Source organism: Rhinoderma darwinii, unplaced genomic scaffold (genome assembly GCF_050947455.1).
Source record: "Rhinoderma darwinii isolate aRhiDar2 unplaced genomic scaffold, aRhiDar2.hap1 Scaffold_490, whole genome shotgun sequence".
NCBI lineage: Eukaryota > Metazoa > Chordata > Amphibia > Anura > Rhinodermatidae > Rhinoderma > Rhinoderma darwinii.
The window spans coordinates 58582-85257 of record NW_027464037.1 but is presented as its reverse complement, the minus strand read 5'-3'; the positions used below and the strand labels follow the sequence as shown (position 1 = coordinate 85257).

General features: G+C 42.0%; 1 long non-coding RNA gene across 1 annotated transcript in view; it reads left to right on the top strand.

Moving 5' to 3' along the window:
* Positions 1 to 17313, top strand: part of LOC142720088 (uncharacterized) — a 61993-nt gene extending 44680 nt beyond the window's left edge. Inside the window, exons 3-4 of the long non-coding RNA XR_012872927.1 lie at positions 12118 to 12332; positions 12805 to 17313. This is a non-coding gene — a long non-coding RNA (uncharacterized LOC142720088). The remainder of the gene's footprint in view (positions 1 to 12117; positions 12333 to 12804) is intronic.
* The last annotated feature ends 9363 nt before the right edge of the window (positions 17314 to 26676 follow it).

The following is a 26676-nucleotide window of genomic DNA, read 5'->3' as shown; positions in this document are numbered from 1 at the left end:
TTTATGACATATCCACAGGTGTAATATCTCTAGAACGGGGCCCCCTAAGCCCCATTCCATCTTACCCGGCTCCGCGGTCTTCCGGCCACTTCACTTTCTGGTTACATGTTCGAGTTACGCAAACAGCGTAACTCTCTGAGCCACGCAGTTTCCGCAACTCCCATAGAACTGAATAGTGGTTACGGAAACAGCGTAGCATGCTACGCTGCTTCTATAACTGACATTCACTACTATGGGAGTTCCGGAAACAGCGTAGCTCAGCGAGTTACGCTGTTTCGTAACTCATCCATGTATTGCAGTGTATTGTACCAGCGATCTAATGATCACTGGTTCAAGTCCCCTAGGGGAACTAATAAAATGGGTGTAAAAAAATAAATTTAAAGTTAAAAAAAAACTTTTCCCATTTTTCCCCAAGCACAATGTAAAAATAATAACAAAATTGGTATCGCTGCATCGGTAAAAGTCCAGAACTATTACAATATAGCATTATTTGACTCACACAGTGAACGGTGTAATTTTTTTTTATTTAAAACCCCCTACTGTCTGTATTCTTCTACCATATTACGTTATATATGGCCGCTCTGTTGTAACGGTTCACTGGGATACACTTCTTGTGATGACATCTAGAATGTGGGCAGATTCTATTTCTCTGAGCGTGACGTCCTCTAGAGAATCTGAGCGTGATGTCATGTGAAGGGCGGGGCCTGTGATCTGCATGCGTTCCGTTTGCACATAATGGCCCTCATGTTGTGACATCAAGTTTATAAATTGGGATCACACATTGACCGCGGTGTCAGTTTCTGTTGCTGGCTCTCATCATGGACGTGTCTTATAAGAAGAAGGGGATGGTGAAGATGTTTCCAATGATGAGTGTTATAGAGAAGATGGAGGTTGGCGGACGCCAGTTTCCGGAGGACGTTGAGATGGAGGAGGAGCACGAGAAGATGGAAGTTGGCGGACGCCAGTTTCCGGAGGACGTGGAGATGGAGGAGGATCACGAGAGGATGGAAGTTGGCGGACGCCAGTTTCCGGAGGACGTGGAGATGGAGGAGGATCACGAGAGGATGGAAGTTGGCGGACGCCAGTTTCCGGAGGACGTGGAGAAGGAGGACGGGAAGATGGAAGTTGGTGGACGCCAGTTTCCGGAGGACCTGGAGATGGAGGAAGTGAAGGATAATGATGACAAACTGGAGGTTGGCGGACGCCAATTTCCAGCTGCTGATGTGGAGATGGACGATCTTTCGGGGGCTACAGTTAACATCAGGGCCTCCAACCCCCGAAAGAGAAAGTGGCCATTTTAGTAACATCTGCCGCTTGGGGCCTATTTACCATCAGGGCCCCCAACCCCCGGGAGAGATAGCGGCCATCTTATTTCTATCTGCCGCTCGGGGCCCATTTACCATCTTTAGGTGAGGTAAGTGCCGTCCACTGATGATCTTCTCACCTCACGACTCTTCTACAGCCGCCTGGACACTGAATTTCTGTTTGTTTTTTTTTGCAGTTGTCACCCCAATATTGTGGTCTTTACCACCTAAACCATCAGAAATTCCCATGAAGACTCCTCCAGTGATGAGCAGACGCGAGATCCGGTAAGTCTGACGTCTTCCGCTCGTCTTCATCTTCTCCTTGTGGTGAAGGTTTTGTGAATTTTTTTGCTTATTTGTATTTTTTCCTTTTCTAGGATCCGACTTTGGAAAATATGAAAAACGTTTTCGGTTTCTTCTGATCCAGGATCGAGCTGTGTAAGGGTGGACTAGCGGCCATATCCACGGGTGAAGAAGGACCCTCCCCCTATTCATCTCACCGATCATCGCATGTTAAAGGGCCGGAGCCACAGAAAACCGCACAGAAATTCTACCAGATTCTATAATAAACATATTTTTGATGATGTATGGAGCGGGCTCACGCGCTGAGCCTGCCCCATACACTGCAGGTGTCAGCTTCTGACACGCTGCACTAACGGCTAGGAACAGTGATGGCGCTGTTTAACTAGTTAAATACTGCGGTCAATAGCGACCGCGGCATTTATATTGGTTTTCCTACGAAGGACATTTATGACATATCCACAGGTGTAATATCTCTAGAACGGGGCCCCCTAAGCCCCATTCCATCTTACCCGGCTCCGCGGTCTTCCGGCCACTTCACTTTCTGGTTACATGTTCGAGTTACGCAAACAGCGTAACTCTCTGAGCTACGCAGTTTCCGCAACTCCCATAGAACTGAATAGTAGTTACGGAAACAGCGTAGCATGCTACGCTGCTTCTATAACTGACATTCACTACTATGGGAGTTCCGGAAACAGCGTAGCTCAGCGAGTTACGCTGTTTCCGTAACTCATCCATGTATTGCAGTGTATTGTACCAGCGATCTAATGATCACTGGTTCAAGTCCCCTAGGGGAACTAATAAAATGGGTGTAAAAAAATAAATTTAAAGTTAAAAAAAAACTTTTCCCATTTTTCCCCAAGCACAATGTAAAAATAATAACAAAATTGGTATCGCTGCATCGGTAAAAGTCCAGAACTATTACAATATAGCATTATTTGACTCACACAGTGAACGGTGTAATTTTTTTAAATTTAAAACCCCCTACTGTCTGTATTCTTCTACCATATTACGTTATATATGGCCGCTCTGTTGTAACGGTTCACTGGGATACGCTTCTTGTGATGTCATCTAGAATGTGGGCAGATTCTATTTCTCTGAGCGTGACGTCCTCTAGAGAATCTGAGCGTGATGTCATGTGAAGGGCGGGGCCTGTGATCTGCATGCGTTCCGTTTGCACATAATGGCCCTCATGTTGTGACATCAAGTTTATAAATTGGGATCACACATTGACCGCGGTGTCAGTTTCTGTTGCTGGCTCTCATCATGGACGTGTCTTATAAGAAGAAGGGGATGGTGAAGATGTTTCCAATGATGAGTGTTATAGAGAAGATGGAGGTTGGCGGACGCCAGTTTCCGGAGTTCGTTGAGATGGAGGAGGAGCACGAGAAGATGGAAGTTAGCGGACGCCAGTTTCCGGAGGACGTGGAGATGGAGGAGGATCAAGAGAGGATGGAAGTTGGTGGACGCCAGTTTCCGGAGGACGTGGAGATGGAGAAGGACGGGAAGATGGAAGTTGGCGGATGCCAGTTTCCGAAGGACGTGGAGATGGAGGAGGATCACGAGAGGATGGAAGTTGGCGGACGCCAGTTTCCGGAGGACGTGGAGAAGGAGGACGGGAAGATGGAAGTTGGTGGACGCCAGTTTCCGGAGGACCTGGAGATGGAGGAAGTGAAGGATAATGATGACAAACTGGAGGTTGGCGGGCGCCAATTTCCAGCTGCTGATGTGGAGATGGACGATCTTTCGGGGGCTACAGTTAACATCAGGGCCTCCAACCCCCGAAAGAGAAAGTGGCCATTTTAGTAACATCTGCCGCTTGGGGCCTATTTACCATCAGGGCCCCCAACCCCCGGGAGAGATAGCGGCCATCTTATTTCTATCTGCCGCTCGGGGCCCATTTACCATCTTTAGGTGAGGTAAGTGCCGTCCACTGATGATCTTCTCACCTCACGACTCTTCTACAGCCGCCTGGACACTGAATTTCTGTTTGTTTTTTTTTTTGCAGTTGTCACCCCAATATTGTGGTCTTTACCACCTAAACCATCAGAAATTCCCATGAAGACTCCTCCAGTGATGAGCAGACGCGAGATCCGGTAAGTCTGACGTCTTCCGCTCGACTTCATCTTCTCCTTGTGGTGAAGGTTTTGTGAATTTTTTTGCTTTGGAAAATATGAAAAACGTTTTCGGTTTCTTCTGATCCAGGATCGAGCTGTGTAAGGGTGGACTAGCGGCCATATCCACGGGTGAAGAAGGACCCTCCCCCTCTTCATCTCACCGATCATCGCATGTTAAAGGGCCGGAGCCACAGAAAACCGCACAAATTCTACCAGATTCTATAATAAACATATTTTTTTTTTAACCATTTTTAGTGTATTCATTTCTAGATTGGGGAATTTATCCAGGGAACCTGTGTTCTATGGGGATCCGAAGGTTATAGGTGTAATACTCTGCAGAATATATCACTATGTATCTGTCAGGAGGTGGAGAGGACAGAGCAATGTTCTGCAGATCTCTAGACAGGTCAGTGGTGTAATAATCTGCAGAATATATCACGATCTGTCAGGAGGTAGAGGAGAAATGTTCTGTAGATCTCTATATAGGTTAGTGGTGTAATAATCTGCAGAATATATCACCATATATCAGTCATGTGATACAGGAGCAATGTTCTGCAGATCTGTAGACAGGTCAGTGGTGTAATAATCTGCAGAATATATCACTCTGTACCTGTCTGGAGGCTTTTTGGCATTTTTCTTGAAAATATAAACAATTGCTGGTAAATGTATACATTTTCTAACGTCATAAAACAAAAGGACAGATAAATTAATACCAACAAGGGACAATATATTACCCCCCCCCCCCCCCCATAAAAAGTGGAGGTGAAATGTCCGAATGTCTTTCTTATTCTGCAGATATCATTTTATTCCTTTATTTCACTAACACAGCAGATGATAACAGAGAATCACAGCTCAATATTTATTACCCCGATTCTGCAGTTTTTAGTAATATGACATATGTGGCCCTAGTGTGCCATGTGACTTATTGGACTCTTTGCGGTGCAACTCACACGGCGGCAGTATAACGGCAGAAACTGGAGAACAAATATGAAAGACCCCTAGTTTGTGCAAAGTGAAATTGAGCTGGGCAGCATAAAGCACCCGTCAGCTGAGTGGAACCCCCTATAAGAGCAGTGGGCCTCGGCATTTGCCCAGTTCGACCATGTGTGGACGCTGGCCCTGATCTGCGTCCTGAGAACGTAGATGTAGTTGACACCGGGACATGCCAGCGGCCGATAGGGACACCACCTGGAATCTGGGACTGTTGGGAGGTATGGAGACCCTCCCCAAATGACCCCATTTTGGATTCTACACCCCTCAGGGTGAGCATTTAGGGCTGCAGTGAGCATTTTGACTCCACAGGTGTTACATAGAATGTATTAGAATTGAGCAGTGGAAATAAAAAGTAGTTCTAGCTAAAAAAAAAATTATATTCAAAAAGAAAGAAACGATAACAAGCCCCCAGGAGTACATTAGGGTATATGTAATCTGTGAGGACTACATAAGGGTATATGTAATCTGTGAGGTATACATCAGGGTATATATAATATGTGCGGAGTACATCAGGGTATATGTAATCTGTGAGGACTACATAAGGGTATATGTAATCTGTGAGGTATACATCAGGGTATATATAATATGTGCGGAGTACATCAGGGTATATGTAATCTGTGAGGACTACATAAGGGTATATGTAATCTGTGAGGTATACATCAGGGTATATATAATATGTGCGGAGTACATCAGGGTATATGTAATATGTGTGAGGAGTACATCAGGGTATATGTAATATGTGAGCAGTACATTAGGGTATATGTAAGCTGTGCGGAGTACATTAGGGTATATGTAATATGTGAGGAGTACATCAGGGTATATGTAATATGTGAGGAATACATCAGGATATATGTAATCTGTGCGGAGTACATCAGGGTATATGTAATATGTGAGGAGTACATCAGGATATATGTAATATGTGAGGAGTACATCAGGGTATATGTAAGATGTGAGGAGTACATCAGGGTATATGTAATATGTGAGGAGTACATCAGGGTATATGTAAGATGTGAGGAGTACATCAGGGTATATGTAAGATGTGAGGAGTACATCAGGGTATATGTAATCTGTGAGGAGTACATCAAGGTATATGTAATCTGTGCAAGGTACATCAGGGTGTATATAATCTGTGCGGAGTACATCAGAGTATATGTAATATGTGAGGAGTACATCAGGGTATATGTAATCTATGAGGAGTACATCAGGGTATATGTAATCTGTGAGGAGTACATCAGGGTATATGTAATCTGTGAGGAGTACATCAGGATATATGTAATCTCTGCGAAGTACATCATGGTATATGTAATATGTGAGGAGTACATCAGGGTATATGTAATCTGCGCGGAGTACATCAGGGTATATGTAATATATGAGGAGTACACCAGGGTATATGTAATATGTGAGGAGTACATCAGGGTATATATAATCTGTGAGGAGTACATCAGGATATATGTAATCTGTGAGTAGTACATCAAGGTATACACTACCGTTCAAAAGTTTGTGGTCACCCAGACAATTTTGTGTTTTCCATGAAAACTCACACTTATATTTATCAAATGAGTTGCAAAATGACTAGAAAATATAGTCCAGACATTGACAAGGTTAGAAATAATGATTTTTATTTGAAATAATAATTTTCTCCTTCAAACTTTGCTTTCGTCTTGGATTGCTCCATTTGCAGCAATTCCAACATTGCAGACCTTTGGCATTCTAGCTGTTAATTTGCTGAGGTAATGTGGAGAAATTTCACCCCATGCTTCCAGAAGCCCCTCCCACAAGTTGGATTGGCTTGATGGGCACTTCTTGCGTCGTACCATACAGTCAAGCTGCTCCCACAACAGCTTTATGGGGTTGAGATCTGGTGACTGCGCTGGCCACTCCATTACAGATAGAATACCAGCTGCCTGCTTCTTCCCTTAATAGTTCTTGCATCATTTGGAGGCGTGCTTTGAGTCATTGTCCTGTTGTAGGATGAAATTGCCTCCAATCAAGCGCTGTCCACAGGGTATGGCATGGCGTTGCAAAATGGAGTGATAGCCTTCCATATTCAAAATCCCTTTTACCTTGTACAAATCTCCCACTTTACCAGCACCAAAGCAACCCCAGACCATCACATTACCTCCACCATGCTTGACAGATGGCGTCAGGCACTCTTCCAGCATCTTTTCAGTTGTTCTGCGTCTCACAAATGTTCTTCTGTGTGATCCAAACACCTCAAACTTCGATTCGTCTGTCCATAACACTTTTTTCCAATCTTCCTCTGTCCAATGTCTGTGTGCTTTTGCCCATATTAGTCTTTTCCTTTTATTAGCCAGTCTCAGATATGGCTTTTTCTTTGCCACTCTGCCCTGAAGGCCAGCATCCTGGAGTCGCCTCTTCACTGTAGACGTTGACACTGGCGTTTTGCGGGTACTATTTAATGAAGCTGCCAGTTGAGGACCTGTGAGGCGTCTATTTCTCAAACTAGAGACGCTAATGTACTTGTCTTGTTGCTCAGTTGTGCAGCGGGGCCTCCCACGTCTCTTTCTACTCTGGTTAGAGCCTGTGTGTGCTGTCCTCTGAAGGGAGTAGTACACACCGTTGTAGGAAATCTTCAGTTTCTTGGCAATTTCTCGCATGGAATAGCCTTCATTTCTAAGAACAAGAAAAAACTGTCGAGTTTCACATGAAAGCTCTCTTTTTCTAGCCATTTGGAGAGTTTAATCGAACCCACAAATGTAATGCTCCAGATTCTCAACTAGCTCAAAGGAAGGTCAGTTTTATAGCTCCTCTATAGCAAAACTGTTTACAGCGGTGCTAACATAATTGCACAAGGGTTTTCAACTGTTTTCTAATCATCCATTAGCCTTCTAACACAGTTAGCAAACACAATGTACCATTTGAACACTGGAGTGATGGTTGCTGGAAATGGGCCTCTATACACCTATGTAGATATTGCATTAAAAACCAGACGTTTGCAGCTAGAATAGTCATTTACCACATTAACAATCTATAGAGTGTATTTCTGATTAATTTAATGTTATCTTCATTGAAAAAAACTGTGCTTTTCTTGCAAAAATAAGGAAATTTCTAAGTAACCCTAAACTTTTGAACGGTAGTGTATATATATAGATAATACAGGATCCACCATCCATAATAGACTGATCCTTCCTGTTCTGTAGAGATCACTTCTCAGCATACATCTCATTATCATCACAGGCAGGATTACAATTTTGGGTGCCCGTCCGTCAAAGGACCCCGGACAGAAGATCCAAGTAGTTTTCACCACTTCTGTCTACTCTGTACTCATGTACACATTTATAGAATAGAGGCTGCTTCCGCTATTGGTCCCGGTGGTCATGTGACTGGTCACATGATTGCGGAGATGCGGGTAGTAGGAGCCTGCTGCAGGGTCTAGCTAGACCCAGCACAGCCCTATCAGTGACCATAGTCAGTGTAACACGGCTGATCTCCCCTACTGTGCACCACCAGTTACAGAGGAAATGTATAGTGTAATAAAAATAAAATGTAATAATAAAGTTCCCCAAATGTCTTTTCTTACCTTTGAGGGAAAGGCCATTAACACCTTCCCGCGATTGGGAGTGACTGTACGTCTGGAATGAAAGTGATTTAACGCATTCGGGCGTACAGTTACGCCCAAGCTTCAAACTGTCACCATCTCAACAGACATGGTGACAGCGTCCCGATCGCAACTGTCATAGAGCAGGACTCGCGGCACAGGACCAATCAGAGTGGTCCCGTGCCGGCACGAGCTGTGATTGTCCAGCCAATCACAGCGCAGGAGCAGTGGTTTGCCGGCATCTCCGTCTCTGACAAGCTCATTCCTGTCAGAGAGCTTGTCAGAGTCGGAGACAAGTACAAATACAGTGAAGATTGTGAAAAAAAGAACCAAAAAACCCAGCGATCTGCCACTTTTCTGCCCACTAACCAGTGATCACCCCCTTTGGTGCCCACTGGTTAATAAAAAAAAATAATAAAATATATATATATATATATATATATATATATATATCATTTCAGTCCCCCACAGTGTCCTTCTGCCGTGCTGTGATCTGTCACCTGTCGCAGTACCCGGTTGCCATCACCCTGCTGTGTCCCTAGATACTGCCCAAGTTGCCTGTTAGGTAGGGTACCCTTACTAATTGAATACAGCAGGGTCGCTGGTCTGTTCTCATTCCACAGTTGAGAGTAGCGGTTTATTTTTTGATAAATAAAAGTTTTTTAAAACATTTTTTTTAAAAATGAAGAAAAAAAAAGTTACAAAAAAAATTTGTTTGTTAGTTAGGTAGCAAGAGTTCGTTAGTGTGGCCAAAAGAGTCTTCACAGCCGAGGAAGCATATGAAATGCTGTGTTCCGATACGGACAGCGCGAGTGAAGGTGAAGCACAGCTCGTGCTTCCACCTTCCTCTGCATCCATTGACGCTGAGTCTGCATCTCCCAGTCGGCGCAGAAGAGCAGTAGGTCCTGCTCTGCCTGAGCTGACCTGGGAAGCTGCGGACAATTATACCCCTCAGGTTCCTGAATTTACAGCCCCCTCAGGCATTCAAATTGAAATTACGGGTTTCAGCCCCATTGATTATTTGAAACTTTTTTTTCAGAATTAATTGTCCAGCAGACCAACATCTATGCGGAACAGTTTATCGCCCAGAACCCCGACTCTTTTTACGGGAGAAGCCAAAATTGGACCCCCACAAACCCAGTTGAATTGCGGAAGTTTTGGGGCATATTTTTAAGTTTTGGTCTCATAAAAAAGCCCAGTATTAGAGACTATTGGTCCCCTGATATTTTATATAACACCCCCCTTTACCGCACAGTAATTACAGGGAAGCGATTCGAAGCCATCGTAAAGTTCCTGCATTAAAATTACAATAGTCAGTGTCCACCCCCACAGGACCCAAATTTTGATAGGCTATATAAAATAAGACCATTAATTGCCCACTACTCCCAAAATTTTTCCCAACTTTATACCCCCCAACAAAATATTTCGGTGGATGAATCACTAGTCAGCTTCAAGGGTAGACTGCGCTTCAAGGGTAGACTGCACTTTAGGCAGTATCTACCCAATAAAAGAGCCCGGTATGGCATAAAACTCTACAAGCTGTGCGCAAGTGCCACCGGTTACACCTACTCTTTTAGGGTCTATGAGGGGAAAGACTCCCAAATAGATCCCCCAGAATGCCCCACCTTCCTAGGAATTAGTGGAAAGATCGTATGTGATCTTATCCATCCTTTACTTGGCAAAGGATATCATCTTTATCTGGACAACTTTTACAATAGTGTCCCATTGTTAAAAGTTCTCTCGTCCAGATCCACCTTGGCGTGCGGAACAATCCGCAAAAATCAGAAGGGCCTCCCCAAAACTTTGCTGGGTCAGATCCTAAAATTAGGAGAGAGCGGAGCTGTCTGCAGCGACAATCTGCTCCTCCTGAAGTATAGGGACAAAAGGGACGTCCTTATACTGACCAGCATTCATGACAGCAGAGGCAGCCTTGTCCCTGTACGCGGATCCACCACCCAATTTCCCAAACTATTCTGCGTACAGGAGTACAACAAATATATGGGTGGCGTTGACCTGTCTGACCAGGTCATAAAACCATACAACGCCATGCGCAAGACAAAGGTATGGTATAAAAAGCTGTCTGTGCATCTTACACAGATGGCAGCAGACAACGCCTTTGTCCTCTACAGATATGCCGGCAGTGGGGATACGTTCCTGCAATTTCAGGAAGAGGTCATCAAGTCCCTGATATTTGGTAACCAGGAAGAGGAGGGCAGTTCATCCGGTTCTTCCGTCAGCAGGATAATTCCCGGTCAGCATTTCCCCACAGAAATCCAACCCACTGAAAAAAAACAGAAGCCCCCAAGAAAATGCAGTGTGTGCACCAAGCGAGGCATCCGTAAGGACACCACATACCAATGTGAGACGTGTCCCACAAATTCCAGTCTGTGCAAAATATATCATACCTCATTGGATTTTTAATTTATTTATTCTTCATTCACCTCTTCTGTCTCCCATATTGGCCATGACCAATTATTCATTTTTTTACTGACCAGCCCCATTTAAAATTTGATCACTCAAAATTTGTAAAAAAACACCTAAAACAAAACTAAAAATTCTCACTATACCAAGGACCCGAGGGAGTGTCTCTCTCACCTAGGTTGCAAATTATTTTTTGGGCTGGATTTTATGGAATGGTGGGTAGGTTGGTAGTAGGACATGCCATTCCCTCTCCCTCCATTGCGGGTTTTCCAGGTTGTCCTCCTTATTTACTAAAATTAAAGTATTTCTTATTATACCCCTAGATGAATACCTAGAGGGTTGTCACTTCACAAATTAAAAATTCTCACTATACCCCTAGATGAATACCTTGAAAGGTGTTACATTACAATCTAAATCTTCTCACTATACCGGTAGATGAATTCTTTGAGGGGTTTAGTTTCCTAAATGGGGTCACTTTTCTGGGTTTCTAATGTTTTGACACACAGAGCCTCTGTTTTCATGACACAGGGCAGTAAATGCCATCGTAGTAGGCCTCAGATGTTGCATGGTGCTCTTTACCTTTTGAGCCCCGCCACGTGCTCAAACAGCAGTTTATCTCCACAAATGGGGTATTGCCGTATTCAGGAGAAATTGCGTAACAAACTGTGGGTGCTTTTTCTCCTTTAACCCCTTGTGAAAATTATGAATTTGGGGCTAAAGCAACATTTTATTTGAAAAAATCTAAATTTTATTATTTTACTGCCCAGTGTATGAAACACCTATGGGGTCAAACTGCTCACTATACCACTTGAAAAATTCCTTGAGGGGTGTAGTTTCCCAAATGGAGTGACTTTTGGGGGGCTTCCACTGCACTGGCACCTTTACAAATGCGACATGGTGCAGAGAAATCAATCCAGCACTCCAAAAGCTAAATGGCGTGCCTTCTCTTCCAAGTCCTGCTGCTTGCCAAAACAGCAGTTTATGACCACATGTTTGGTATTTCCGTACGCTGGAGAAGTTGCTTTACAAATGTTGGGGTGCTTTTCCTCATTTATTTGTTGAAAAAAATAAGAATTTTGAGGTAAAGCTGTCAGGGATCATTACCATGTATATTTTTTGCAAAAATATTATCATCACACATATGTATATACATTTCAGTTCTTTGTGTAGTATACTGATATATAATAAGTTCTTTGTTCATGTCGGACACACCTATGGAAGACACCGCCCCCTGGAATGCAAGAAGAGTGAGTCTGAGAACTTGCAGCTGAGAAGCCGGTGGGGGCTTGGGCACTCCCACATCCCTAGGGAGGAGGCATGTGTCTTTTCCTGTGTTTCTTTGTTCTGAATAAAGTTAGTTTGCTTCTTGTCTGATTTGGGAAAGCTGTGTACCAACATCTTTGGCTGGTTTACTTCTTTCCAGGCATGCCTTCAGCTTTCAATTTACAGAGGTGGTTATTCGGTGTGAAATAACAGGGGAAAGGAAGATACCCTGAAATACGGACCTGACATTTGGCGCCCGAACGTGGGGCCTCACTCGTGGAAATATCAAAATCCGGACAATCGACAATCACAGGGTGAAACAGAGGACTCAAACTTGCCCACTGAAAGAGTCTGATCATCTCCATACTAAGCACGGTAAGTCAGTTGATTTTATAAATCTTCGACTTTTCTGTGTTAGTGGACAGTCTTGTGGCGATCTGTAGAACCCTTTTGTTGATTTCCTGGATTATCTCAGGCGACAGAGGCGATATTTTCCGCTGTGAGGTCGCAAACCTGTGAGACCTTAGTCGCGCCCGACTAATCATCCTCTGGGTAATTAGGGACTAGATAGAAAATATAACAGACCGGAGAGCTGTAGACTGCGAAATGTTAATATTTCCAGCGAGGCCAGAGAGTCTAGATAAAGATTGTTATATCGTAGCGAGATGTAATAAATACATTGCAGACTAGAGATTGTACTATTTCGGCGAGACTTAGTGTTGCAGACTGCGAAATTGTAATATTTCCGGCCAGACCAAGAGTTGCAGATCGAAAATTGTTATATAAATTACGTGTATAATATAGACTGTTAGAATGGATGGTTTACAGTCCATATTCAAATCTCCAGGATCGTCCGTAAAATGAAGAAATTGATGGAAGTGTGTGGAATCCATAGAGGAGGGCGGCTGCAAGCCGGAGATTGGGCAAAAGGTATTCTGGAGAACAAAGGGAAGTTGAAAGGTAGTAAGTTGATGGAAAGTGCTTTAGAGGGATTTGCAGAAGAGGAAGTTAGGAATAAGAAAGGTATTGTATGTTATATGTATTAGAAAACACAGGACCAGCCAACGCCCGGTAATGGCGTCCGTACCTCATGTTGAGTGTGTCCTCATTGTGGGCAGGAAACCCCCCTGCCCCTGATGTGACCACGCCCGGCCCAACCAACTCAGTATGAAATAATCGCCTTGTTAATTTTGTCATTTGTAACACATGCTGCAGTGTCTTTTCTATTTTAGGTTCCATTCTAGTGTGCGGGACGCTGTTCACTGATGAAACAACACGTCATCATAATATAGAGATGGTGGCCGACAGATTGGACTGTTACAGATTATGTGTTTGATGTTTTGAACGTAGATAATTCCTATACAATAGTGTGATGAATGATTGCAGATACGTATGTTGTTTTGCCGGCATTGAAAGGGTTAAGATTGTGAGACTAGAAGCTGTGAGGAATGAGTGTGTGACCCCCCCCCCCCTGTAGTATGCTGCGTTTGGGAGGAGGAGGGGGGTGGCTGACTGGGTGCAGTCTGCAGACAAAAGGATTTCAATATGCACTGCTTTTAGATGTATATCAGTAATGTCTACAAACCTAAATACATTTCTTCTCTTTGCGCATGCGCTGTTGTTTATAAAAGTTACAATATTTATGTGTTATGATGTGATCAGATTTAATGTGTTTTGATGTTAATTCAGATGTATTAAACTATAGATACTGTGAGACACAGGGTTTTGAAAATGTATGTGCCCCCCACCGTTCCCTATTTTTATATACAGTTTATTGGTTTGCAGTAATTAATGTTATCAGATATAATATTTTCTGTTTTATTGAATAACTAACTACAATTGTTTTGTTTTTGATTTCACACATGAGTTATGTCATTGTAAAGATAAAATGTATTTGTCAGGAAAAAGTCATTTTTGTTTCAAGCTGTTGTACAGTACAGGGGGTTAAACTAGTGCCCGACTTTGTTATGTTGAGATGTAGTTTTGAACTCTGCTACATTACTTTCGCAGAGTCCACAAAAGGGGGAATGGTGAAGGAACTGATCAGGTACAATTGAGACCCCAATGAGTAATCCAGATGAAATGTGTAGAAGAGTAACCTAAATGGTGAGGTTTTTCTGTGTAGATGGTTCCAAATCTTTCCAGAACGGTGAATATGGCACTGGGTATGCTGTTCTGTAGTCTCCACCCAATATGAGGTAATGTGTAAAAGACCCTCCCCCTCCAGCAAATTTACACAAGAGGTGTGGGGTCACTCACAGATGAGTCTTTACAGATTTAGATGGGGGAGAAGGCAAAACAAAAAATTGTCTGAACATTGTTTATTTTATGCCAGATTTCAGTAATATATTTTTATTTGTTTTTGTATTAATCAAGTATTTGCAGAACGTGATAAAAGTGAGATTCTCAAAGTGTTCTGGATTATCAGAGGAGTGTGGAGAAGTGTATAACATTTGGTTTTATTTTAGAGGATGAAGACGCCACCCCTTTGAAATGTTCTATCTATATGTGACGTGGGTTTTTAATGTAAATTTGTAATGTAGAAATACTTCATACAGTATGTGCAAGACAGGATACAAGGCACCAGGTAAATTACCCAGAAACCACTCTCACCTTCTTGTTCATCTCAAGGAGCGGAGCTGGAGGTGCTCGCTGAGGCTGTAACCTGGCAGAAGGTAAGACGGCCGACATTTACACTGACTCTAGGTACGCTTTTGGCATCGCCCACAATTATGGGCCCATTGGTAGTAGGAACTTTATTGGATCATCGGGTAAGCCAATTGAGAGAGCAAGAGAAGACAGAACTGACAAGGGTATGTGCAGTCAGTTGTCAGTAAATTGGCTTGTCCCTGGATACAATAATGCCACCGCTAGGTTTGTAGCAGCCGGCATGATGTGCGCACGGCATGTCATAGGTAAAACAGCAAAGGTACCTGTGAAAAGTGCAGCCCGGCCAGATTACCCATCCCACCGACTGCAGAACATACAACTACCCGAGGAAGAAGTGTATGACAATGTGCTCGTGTGTGTAGACCTGTTCTCAGGGGGGCCTGAAGCCCAGCCAGTATCTTCCCCACTGCAGACGTTGTGTGTAAGTGACAGGGGAACAGGGTTATCCCAAAGTTAGTTTGTTTAATAACTGTATTTAAGAAGTGTTGTGGGAATATTAAATACGGAGGTTAAGTTTTATGTAAAGTTCTAGACCAGCCTCAGCATTGGACTGTTGGATGTGTCAGATAAAAGGTACAGAAGCGGAATATTCCCATTCGAAAACATTTTTATTTGTTTATTTTTGTTGTTGTTGTGAAAGGGAAATTTTAGAGCAGAGAATTCTGTGCTGTGTATATGTGTATGTATAGATATATATAAAGAAGAAGAATCAGTTTGTAGGTATCAGTTTTAGTTACTGACCAGTGTGAACGTTTAAAATAAATCTGTCATTGTTAATGTTTTTCTTCAAGTTAATTATCTGATTAAGATCAATTACTGATTATGCGATGAAAAGCTTGTTCTTCACAGGAAGAGTCCAACTGGGAGCGGAAGGCGTAAGAACCAGATTCTAACAGAATGTGGACGGATAAAGGAAGGTAAACCGGTAGCGCCCAATGCATTCTTGATAGCACTTGTATTGATGGTGTATGACCTCACATATGCCCCAAGACTGCAAGGATTGACGTGGTAAGATCTAATTGGTATGTCCCAGGTTTTACAGCTGTTGCTGCTAAATTCTGTTAGAGCTGTTTGATTTGCCTACAGAACAGTCCTGGCAGACTGGTGCCAACCTTATCATACCCGCCACACACAAAGAGAACCGACCTTGAGAGGCCTTCCCAGGTAGAACGAACCAGATTAGAGTAAGAAAAGTTGGTTTAAGACACTTGTCAGATAAACATGTGGAATCTGTGTATATTTCTGTGGGTAGAAGATGTTCTAGGCAATCAGCTGAGATCAAGGTACAAATCCTGCTGAAAGAGTATCACCAAGTGCAAATGAAATGTACCCAGTAATCACACATCTTCTAGGCGCCATGTCCATTGTAACAGAGAAGTTTTTCCTTATATAAAGGTTTTTGATGTCATTTAGGGGCCTGACATTATTGTATGTACTTAGAACAACGTTTATAGTGTATGCGGATGATGTTATCACCAGATTAGTATTTATTTTAACAATTGACAAGAGTTGGGGGTCCCCAGCAAGTGCCAGTAAATATGAACTAAAAGACTTTTAACACGATGAACTCCATCACGGAGATACGGCAGGCACAGCCTGAGCCAGTACAACGCGTTTATCATGAACTGACGGCAGTGTCACAATTCTAAGCGGCCGCCCAGACAAGTAACTTGCCAGAGGAAGAGTACAGATGCGGAGGGTTTGTGGTAGTTACAATACAACTCCACTAATCCGCCTACGTGGGATCTCACCCCAGGCTCACAGTATGAGGTGCTATGTACAGCCTGGTGACGTAAACTAAAGGAGACGGTGTCTGACAGATGAGAAGGACCAAACCAAGTCCTGATGACATCAGCAAAGATCAAAGTAAAGATCAAAGACCTGAGTGACTCCGTCAGCAGTATCAAGTGTTTTGATAAGTAAGTGGCTAGGAGGGGGTAATAATAACTCCCCCACTGGACACCAACGTAGTCTGACTCCACAATTGTATGGGTTACCCTGAGGGTGACAGTCAGTGAAGAGCAGAAGACAGGAGAAGAAGGGGACGATGATGTACAGGACTGGCAATGAACTGATGGGACCCGAAACCTGAGGGTGATAACATAATGCTATCACCAATCTCATGCTATTAGTTGAGGCCCTATTGTTTATAATGTCTGAGGTTTATAATTATAATGTGTGCAAATATGCCACGGTGCTGCAAATTACAATCTGAGGAGTTTATGTGAAGGTGTGAAGTGAAGGTCACTGTGCTGCCCATGACCTGTTATATCTGCAGGGGTAAAAGTCCCTTAGGACAGTAAGTGACAGTGCGACAATTATTAACATTAGCAAAAATGTAGACTGGATTAATTATATATATATATATATATATATATATATATATATATTACAACCAGCAGCGGTTTGTAGATTTTACCAAGACAACCATCCTGAGGAGAATAGGGAAAGTTAGGACCACTCCGAAACCTTGGAAGTCCAGGTACAAAGGGGGGTTACTCATCAGGAGTAGCTCGTCTCAAGCTGGTGAAAAAATCAAAACCCCTACCCGCCTGGTTCGAGTGGTCGGTGGTAGGTTGATAGTCCAGACTCCGGGATAGAGTAATAATATTTTTAGGGGGGACTGTCAGGGATCATTACCATGTATATTGTTTGCAAAAATATTACATGTATTGCAGGGCCAATTTGAACACATTTACTTTGCTGCCTGTCGTGACAACAGTGCAGCAAAGACAATTTCAGCCTGCCATCTAGCACAACCTAGGCTCCTGAGACTGATACAATGCTACATATATCAGCGCATTGACTCCACTCTATTCCACCTGCAGCTTCAACTAATACCCACAGCTCAGTGATTTGTGGACGACAATGGAGCCATAGTGACAGTTTAATTACTCAATACATTACCACACTATACCATTCAAAGCCAAGGGTATGTGAGTTTGGGGGTCACTCACACATACCATATCAATAAAAGTTATATATTAATTCATCTCTAGACCACATCTTTCCTCTTCCCCCTACTCCCTACTCCCTACTCAATTTTGCAAAAATATTATCCTCACACATATGTATATACATTTCAGTTCTTTGTGTAATATACTGATATATAATAAGTTCTTTGTTCATGTCGGACACACCTATGGAAGACACCGCCCCCTGGAATGCAAGAAGAGTGAGTCTGAGAACTTGCAGCTGAGAAGCCGGTGGGGGCTTGGGCACTCCCACATCCCTAGGGAGGAGGCATGTGTCTTTTCCTGTGTTTCTTTGTTCTGAATAAAGTTAGTTTGCTTCCTGTCTGATTTGGGAAAGCTGTGTACCAACATCTTTGGCTTGTTTACTTCTTTCCAGGCATCCCTTCAGCTTTCAGTTTACAGAGGTGGTTATTCGGTGTTAAATAACAGGGGAAAGGAAGATACCCTGAAATACGGACCTGACAAAGCTACATCTTATTGGAAAATAATGTAATTTTTACATTTTCACTGCCCAATTCAAATGAAATCTATGAAACACCTGTGGGGACAAAATGCTCTCTACACCCCTAGATGAATTCCTCAAAGGGTGTAGTTTCCCTAATGGAGTCACTTTTGTGGGGTTTCCTTTGTTTCGGCACCACAAGACCTCTTCTAACCTGACATGGTGCCTGAAATATAATTTAATAAAAGGAAGGCCCAAAAATCCTCTAGGTACTCCTTTGCTTCTGGGGCTTTTTTTTGTCCAGTAGCGCACTAGGGCCACATGTGGAATATTTCTAAAAACTTCAGAATCAGGTCAATAAATATTCAGTTGTGTTTCTCTGGTAAAAATAAACTTCAGTATTACAGGAAAAATTGCCTAAAATGGTATTTCTGCAAAAAAAAAAATTACATTTGCACATTTCCCTTCCACTTTGCTTTAATTCCTGTGAAACGCATAAAGGGTTAAGAAACTTTCTAAATGCTGTTTTTAATACTTCAAGGGGTGCAGTTTTTAAAATGGGGTGATTTGTTGTGGTTCCTAATATATAAGGCCCTCAAAGCCACTTCAGAACTGAACTGGTCCCTAACAAAATAGGCTTTTGAAATTTTCTTGAAAATTTGAGAAATTGCTGTTAAATTTATAAGCCTTGTAACGTCCTAGAAAAATAAAAGGATGTTCAAAAAACAATGCCAATCTAAAGTAGACATATGGGAAATTGTAGCTAGTGACTATTTTGTGTGGTATAACTATCTGTCTTACAAGCAGATACATTTGAATTTAGAAAATGCTAATTTTTTGCAACTTTTCTCTAAATTTTGGTGTTTTTCACATAAAAATATTGAATATATCGACCAAATTTTTTCACTAACTTAAAGTACAATATAATACAGGGGGAGGAAACCTCCAGCTCACCAGCTCGCCTCCTGACAGTCCTGCTTCGCCCGGATCTCCGCAACGGTCCACGGTAGGCAATGGTACAAAAAGAAAGGATTTGATCCAGCGCTGCAGTGATGTACTTTAAAAAGGAACGTATTCCCACTTTTATTGGTATCAAAAAAGACTTGTTAAAATGTCAATAACAGGCTTGGCGTCAAGGCAGTATTCGGTAGGTGTAATGGGCCTACGCGTTTCAAGCACGGCTGGTGCTCTTAGTCATGGCATTCATTCACTCCTAGGAGTGAATGAATGCCATGACTAAGAGCACCAGCCGTGCTTGAAACGCGTAGGCCCATTACACCTACCGAATACTGCCTTGACGCCAAGCCTGTTATTGACATTTTAACAAGTCTTTTTTGATACCAATAAAAGTGGGAATACGTTCCTTTTTAAAGTACATCACTGCAGCGCTGGATCAAATCCTTTCTTTTTGTATTAAAGTACAATATGTCACGAGAAAACAATCTCAGAATCGCTTGGATAGGTAAAAGCATTCCCAAGTTATTACCACATACACGTCAGATTTAAAAAATGAGGCTGTGTTATATTGTCCAAATGTGGCTGCGTCCTTAAGGGGTTAAAATAAAAAGGTTAAAAAATAACTAATTACACATAACACCCCCCCACCACAATCATTGCCATTGACACAAATAAATTTATGGTAGACAATGACGGTCCCAATAAAAAGTCTAATTTAGGGTAACACTTTATTGCTAGATAAAATTAGTTAGAGCAAAATGCATATTTTTTTTAACATTTTTTTTTCCAAGATATAAGCCTAAAAATGCTGAAAAAGCAAAAGCATTAATAATAGAAAACGTCAAAGACCAACAAATAAAAATATTGTAGCCGTTTAACTGAGAATCAAATCAGAGACATCAGTCAGCTGAATAAGGGTCCGACACACCGCCTAATGGAATGCTTTGTTTTATATTAGGGGACATCTCAAATAAAAGAGGCGTGCAGCAGCAAGGTCATCAAATTCACCTTAACCCCTTAACGCTTCAGGACATACTATTATGTCATGGTAACTGCATCGTTTGCGCTCCATGACATAATAGTATGTCATGGCTGAAACACGGTGCCGTTCGAGCGGCGCGTTCATGATCTGTGATAGCTGCTGTTTCCGACAGCAGGCTATCACAGCTCAGTGTGCAGGGACCGATCGCAGTGGTCCCCGCAGATTAACTCCTCAGAAGCCGCATTCAATAGCGAACGCGGCTTCTTAGGGGTTAAACCGCCATCGACGGCCCGCTACATGATAGCGGCCGGCGATGGTGGCTATGGCAACCAGAGTCCTAACAATGGACTCCGGCTACGCCATCGACGGAAGCCTAGTGGGTCCTGACAGTGTCAGGACCTACTATGCTTGCTGTCAGTGAGTAGCTGACAGCTCTAATACACTGCACTACGCATGTAGTGCAGTGTATTAGAATAGCGATCATGGCCTCCTGCCCCCAAGTCCCCTAGTGGTACAAAGTAAAAATAAGTAAAAAAAAAGTTGTGCAAAAATAAGAAAATAAGTTTAAAAAAAAATAAAACTATACATAATTGGTATCGCCGCGTCCGTAACGGCCTGAACTACAAAAGTATTTTGTTATTTATCCCGCACGGTGAACGCCATAAAAGAAAATAATAATAAACTGTACCAGAATCACAATTGTTTGGTCACTTCACCTCGCAAAAAATTGAATAAAAAGAAATCAAAAAGTCGCATGTACCTAAAAATGGTCCTGATCGAAACTACAGTTCGCTACGCAAAAATCAAGTCCTCGCACGGCTTTATTGATGGAAAAATAAAAAAGTTCTGGCTCTTAGAATAAGGTAACACAAAAAGAAAATGATTTATTACAAAAAGTATTTTATTGTGCAAACACCATAAGACATAAAAAAAACTATAAACATCTGGTGTCACCGTAATCGTATCGCCCCGCAGAATAAAGTGAATGTCATTTATAGCGCACGGTGAACGCTGTAAAAAAAAATTAATAAAAAACAATAGTAGAATTGCTGTTTTTTAGTCACCACGCCACTTAAAAAAAGAACAAAAACTGATCAAAAAGCCGCATGCACCCCAAGAAAACTACAATGGATTCCTCAAGGGGTCTAGTTTCCGAAATGGGGTCACTTTTGGGGGGTTTCCACTGTTTTGGCACCACAAGACCTCTTCAAACCGTACATGGTTCCTAATAAAAAGGAGGGCTCATAATCCTCTAGGTCCTCCTTTGCTTCGGAGGCCGGTGCTTCAGTCCATTACCGCACTAGGGCCACATGTGGGATATTTCTCAAAACTTCAGAATCTGGGCAATAAGTATTGAGTTGCGTTTCTCTGATAAAACCTTTTGTGTTACAGAAAAAAATGAAATAAAAAGGATTTTCTGACAAAAAAAAAATATGTAAATTTCACCTCTACTTTGCTCTAAATTCCTGTGAAACACCTAAAGGGTTAATAGTTTCTAAAATGGGGTGTTTGATGGGAGTTTCTAATATATAGGCTCCTCAAAGCAACTTCAGAACTGAACTGGAACCTAAAAAAAAATAAAAATGAGGCAATACTTTGCTTCTAACATTATACTGATAATGAGCCGTGCCCACCCTGAGATGACGCCAGTTTTGACTGTTTGTATAAACGGAGACCCCTATTAGACCGTGCCAGTGCCCGGTTTTCCCAAGCATTCACCCCCGAGAAGTGTATTTCTATTGATGAGTCCTTGGTACATTTTAAAGGGGGGCTTCAATTCCGCCAGTACCTGCCGAGTAAGAGGGCAAGGTATGGCGTGAAGATGTATAAGCTGTGCGAGAGTGAATCAGGGTATACCTACAGATTTAGGATATATGAATGGAAGGACACCAGTATTCAGCCCCCAGAATGTCGTCCCCCCCCTTACTGGGAGTTAATGCAAAAATTGTGTGGGATTTGGTGCACCCACTGCTGGACCAGGGTTACCACCTCTACCTGGATAATTTTTATACCAGCGTCCCACTCTTCAACTGCCTCGCTTCCAGAAATCCTGCGGCATGCGGCACTGCTAGAAGAAATCTGAGAGGCCTTCCTAAGACTCTGCTTGGGCAAACACTCAGAAGGGGTGAGAGAAGGGCACAATCTAGCAGCAACATATTGTGTGTCACGTACAAGACAAGAGAGATGCCACACCAGTACCCATGTACCTCTACGAGGTACCAGTACAGAGACCCTCAAACCAGACTGCATCCTGGACTACAATAGGTACATGGGAGGGGTGGACTTGTCAGATCAAGTCCTGAAGCCCTACAGCGCCATGAGGTGTGGTATAAGAAGCTGTTTGTGCACATCATACAGATGGCATTGTACAATGTGTTACGTGCTACGTCGATGTGCAGGCCAGAGGGGAACTTTCCTGGAATTTCAAGAGGTGGTTATCAAGAAACTAATCTTAAGGGACCTGAAGGGGGGGCACCCAGTACTTCTAGAAGCGAGGCCACACGCATCGTACCAGGGCAACACTTTCCAGGAGAAGTTCCCCAAACTGGCAAGAAGGGAAAAAGTCAAAAGAGGTGCAAAGTCTGCTATAAGAGGCGATAATGGATGACACAATATATCAATGTGACACGTGTCCCAAATAACCAGAGCTCTGTATGAAAGTGTTTTAAAATTGATCATACATCCCTTGATTTTTAATCTACCCCAGTTTTACTTACCCTGATGCCCTCCGCACAGCTTATCCCCCTCATCTTTCCCTTCTGAGCCCTGCTGTGTGCCCAGGCAGCTGATAACAGCCACATGTAGGGTATTGCCATATCTGTGAGAACCCACATTACACTTTATGTGGTGTATGTCTCCGGTCAAAATGCTCACTAAGCCTCTAGATGAATTGCTTAAGGGGTGTAGTTTTTAAAACGGGGGTCACTTCTCAGAGGTTTCAACTGTACTGGTACCTCAGGGGCTTCTGCATACATGACTTAGAACCAGAAAATCCCCAGTAGGCAAAATGGTGGTCTTTCCTTCTGAGCCCCCCCATGGGCCCAAACGGCAGTTTATCACCACAACTTGGATATTGCCGCACTCAGAACAAATTGGGCAACAAAATGGGCTATTTTATTCCTTGTGAAATGTGAAATTTTTAGCCAAAACATCTCATTGGAAAAAATTACATTTTTGTTAATTCGCAGCCCAATTCAAATAAATTCTGTGAAAAAACTGTGGGGTCTAAATGGTCACAACACTCATAAATGAATTCCTTGATGGGTGTAGTTTCCAAAATGGGGTCACTTCTGGTGGGTTTCCATTGCTTTGATACCTCTGGGGTGCTGCAAATGCGACATGGCACCGAAAACCAATCCAGGAAAATCTGCACTCCAAAAAACACACAGCGCTCCTTCCCTTCTGAGGCCTCCCATGGGCCCAAACGGAAGTTTATCACCACAAATGGGGTATTGCTGCAATCAGGAGAAATTGGGCAACAAAATGGGGTATTTTGTTCCCTGTGAAAATAAGAAATGTTGATGAAAAATTACATTTTATTGGAAACAATTTCATTTTTTAAATTTCACAGCCCAATTCAAATATGTGCTGTGTAAAAACTGTGGGGTCAAAATGGTAACAACAACCATAAATTAATTCCTTGAGGGATGTAGTTTCCAAAATGGGGTCACTTTTGGGGGATTCCTACTGTTTTGGCACCTCAACACCTCTTCAAACCTGGCATGCTGCCTAAAATATATTCTAATAAAAAAAGAGGCCCCAAAATGCACTAGGTGCTTCTTTGCTTCTGGGGCTTGTGTTTTAGTCCACGAGCGCAGTAGAGCCACATGTGGGACATTTCTAAAAACGGCAGAATCTAGACAATACATATTTAGTAGTGTCTCTCTGGTAAAACCTTCTGTGTTACAGAATTTTTTTTTATAAAATTGAACTTCAGCAAGAAAAATGAAACTTGCAAATTTCACATCCACTATGATTTAATTCCTGTGAAATGCATAAAGGGTTAAAAAAAAACTTCTAAATGCTGTTTTGAATACTTTGAGGGGTCTAGATTTTTAAATGGGTTTTTTAATGGGGGTTTCTAATACATAAGCCCCTCAAAGCCACTTCGGAACTGAACAGGTACCTTAAAAAAAAGGCTTGTGAAATTTTCTTAAAAATATGAGAAATTGCTGTTTATGTTCTAAACCTTGTAACGTCCAAGAAAAATAACAGAATGTTCAAAAAACGATGCCAATCTAAAGTAGACATATGGCAAATGTGAACTAGTAAATATTTTGGGTGGTATAAACATCTGTTTTACAAGCAGACGCATTTAAATTCAGAAAAATGCTATTTTTTCTACATTTTGCAATTTTTCACAAATAAACTCTGAATATAAATCGACCAAATTTTACCACTAACATGAAGCCCAATGTCTCACGAGAAAACAATCTCAGAATCGCTTGGATAGGTTTAAGGATTCCGAAGAGATTACCACATAAAGTGAAATATGTCAGATTTGAAAAATGGGCTCTGAGCCTTAAGGCCCAAACTAGGCTTTAACCCCTTAATGACGAGCCTATTTTAGACGGTAATGACCAAGCCATTTTTTACGTTTTTCCATCGTCTCATTTAAAGAGCTATACACTATTTTTTTGTTTTTTGCGGGACAAGTTGTAATTTTTCATAGCACCATTTTGGGGTAAAATAGAATTTATTGATTAACTTTTATTAACTTTTTTTTGGGGGGGGATAGAAAAAAAACAGCAATTTCGCCACACTTCTTTGCGTCCTAAATTTGCGCCTTTTACCGTAGTATAAATAACACAATAACTTTATTCATTGGGTTGTTACGATTGCAATGATACCAAATTTGTAGAGTTTTTGTATGTTTTACTACTTTTACACAGCAAAAACACTTTTTTTTCAAAATTATTTGTTTTTGTGTCTCCATATTTAAACAGCCGTAACAGGTTTTTTTTCGTCGATGCAATTGTAGGAGGGCTTATTTTTGCGGGACGACTTGTCGTTTTTATCGGTACCATTTTGGAGTAAATGCGACTTTTTGATCACTTTTTATCACATTTTTTTTAAGGCTGGATTCAAAGAAAACAGCAATTTTTGCATGGTTTTTTATTTTATTTTTTTACGGCGTTCATCTTGCGGGTTAAATGATGTAATAAGTTTATAGTCGGGGTCGTTACGGACGAGGCGATACCAAATATGTGTAACTTTTTTACTTTATTTTGTTTGTTAATAGTAAAGGAGTTTGTAAGGGGGAAAAAGTGGGTTTTTTCATTATTTTTTTTCTTAAATTTTTCTTAAACTTTTTTTTTAACTTTTTTACTAGTCCCACTAGGGGACTTCACTATGCGATCCTCCAATCGCATTTATAATACACTGCAATACTTCTGTATTGCAGTGTATTATGCCTGTCCGTGTAAAACGGACAGGCATCTGCTAGGTCATGCCTCCGGCATGATCTAGCAGGCATTCATTACAGGCAGACCTGGGGGCCTTTATTAGGCCCCCGGCTGCCATCGGAGACACAGACAATTGGTGATCTTATCGCCTGGTGTCCGTGGGATAAGAGGGAGCTCCCTCCCGCTCTCCAAAACCACTCAGATGCGGTGCACGCTATTCAGCATCGCATCTGAAGGGTTAAACGGGTGAGATCGATAAAGACATTATGGCTTTTGGATGGTGGGGAGGAAAAAACGAAAATGAAAATCTGAAAAAGGGCTGCGGCGAAAAGGAGTTAAGGAAAGGACCTCGAAAATATATATTAGGGAATTGTTGATAATATGGTATTTAACCCCTTCCCGCCGCAGCCATTTTTCAGATTTCGTTTTTTCCTCCCCACCTTTCATAACCCATAACCTTTTTATTTTCCCATCAATATATCCGTACAATGGCTTGTATATTGCAGGACAAGTGCTTGATTTTCACACCACCATTTCACTGGCATTTGCGGGGTGGAATAGGAAAATAACAGCAATTCCTCAATCTTTTGGGGGGTTTCATTTTTACGGCATACACCGTGCGGTAAAAGCGAAATGTTAACTTTATTCTACCAGTCAATACGATTACGGCGACACCAAATTTATATAGTTTTATAGTATTTATATCGTTTTTTTTTGTTTTACTACTTTTACAAGGAAAAAAACTGATTGTTACAAATATAATATGAAATCTGTCGCCATATTCGGAAATCCATAACTTTTTTTTCCGTCGATTGATCGGTATGAGGGCTTATTTTGTAGTTTCTATTAGTACCACCTTGGGGTACATGAGACTTTTTGATCACTTTTTGTTCAATTTTTTGTGGGAGATGAAGTGACCAAAAAACAGCGATTCTGGCGGCTACATTTTTTCAACGTTCACCTTGCGGGTTTGTGAAGGACGGTTTATTTGCTTATATTCTCTGTATGAAATTACATTATGAATTATCAAGCAGGATGCCGAATTACTAAGATATGTATTATGTGAAAGTGATGATAATAATGTCTGGAGTTCCCATCTTGGTTCTTTTGTAGTGAATATGAAAGTCATTGTTCCTTTAATACAAGTAATGTTGATTTCATATGTTTTATCTTTGACCTTAGCTCCCGTACGAAGCTTGCAGAGAAGGAACAGGGAGTGAGAAGGGAGGGTGGCAAGAATGCGTGTGCGAGAACCTCCCCCATCTTACGGGAACATTCTGCCCAAGAG